General features: G+C 33.5%; 1 non-coding gene across 1 annotated transcript; it reads left to right on the top strand.

The window, feature by feature from the left end:
• Positions 1–251: 251 nt before the first annotated feature.
• On the top strand, positions 252–415 carry LOC118623106. Its single transcript, XR_004958210.1, has one exon. It is a non-coding gene; the product is annotated as a U1 spliceosomal RNA (small nuclear RNA).
• The last annotated feature ends 262 nt before the right edge of the window (positions 416–677 follow it).

Raw genomic sequence — 677 nt, 5'->3', positions numbered from 1 at the left:
ACTTAATTCACATGCTTATTTCTCAAGCTGTTAACAAAAGGATACATTTAATTAATCAAAAGCTCTTTGGGTTTTATTTATTTATTTATTCCACAAATATTTATTAAGTCACATTTTGAGCAAAAAAAAAAAAAAATGTGGTCTCAAATTATGCATATGAATTTTAAGTTAACTAAAACTACCAGGTGCTTCTTTCACTGCACTTGGGGGAGGATGAGGGAAAAAAACACACAATAAAGAAGAAAACATTTATACTTATTGGGCAGGGGAGATATCATTATTTTGAATGTGGTTTTCCCAGGGCAAGGCTTACTCGTTGCACTCCGAATGTATTGACCCCTGCGATGTCCCCAAACGTGAGAAACTTGACTGCATAATTTGTGGTAGTAGGGGACTGCATTCGTACTCTCCCCCTAAAATAAAAAATAAAAATAAAACATTTTTACAAGACCTTTTTAAACAATGATGTATGCTATTAAAAATATAAGTATGTGACTAAAGTAGGGGTGACTTTAGGTGGTCAAAGAAAGAATTTCTGATGATAGGGTATTTGAAAAGGGACATCATTGTATTTGAACCCAAAGAGGTCCACACTAAGGCACATCATCATCAAAATGCAAAAGGTTAAAGACAAAGAGAGAATCTTAAAAACAGCAAGAGAAAAGCAGTTAGTTACC

Source organism: Molossus molossus, unplaced genomic scaffold, assembly GCF_014108415.1.
Source record: "Molossus molossus isolate mMolMol1 unplaced genomic scaffold, mMolMol1.p scaffold_m16_p_9, whole genome shotgun sequence".
Classification (NCBI taxonomy): Eukaryota; Metazoa; Chordata; class Mammalia; order Chiroptera; family Molossidae; genus Molossus; species Molossus molossus.
The sequence above is the reverse complement of the archived record's forward strand: the minus strand, read 5'-3'. Positions and strand labels throughout refer to the sequence as shown.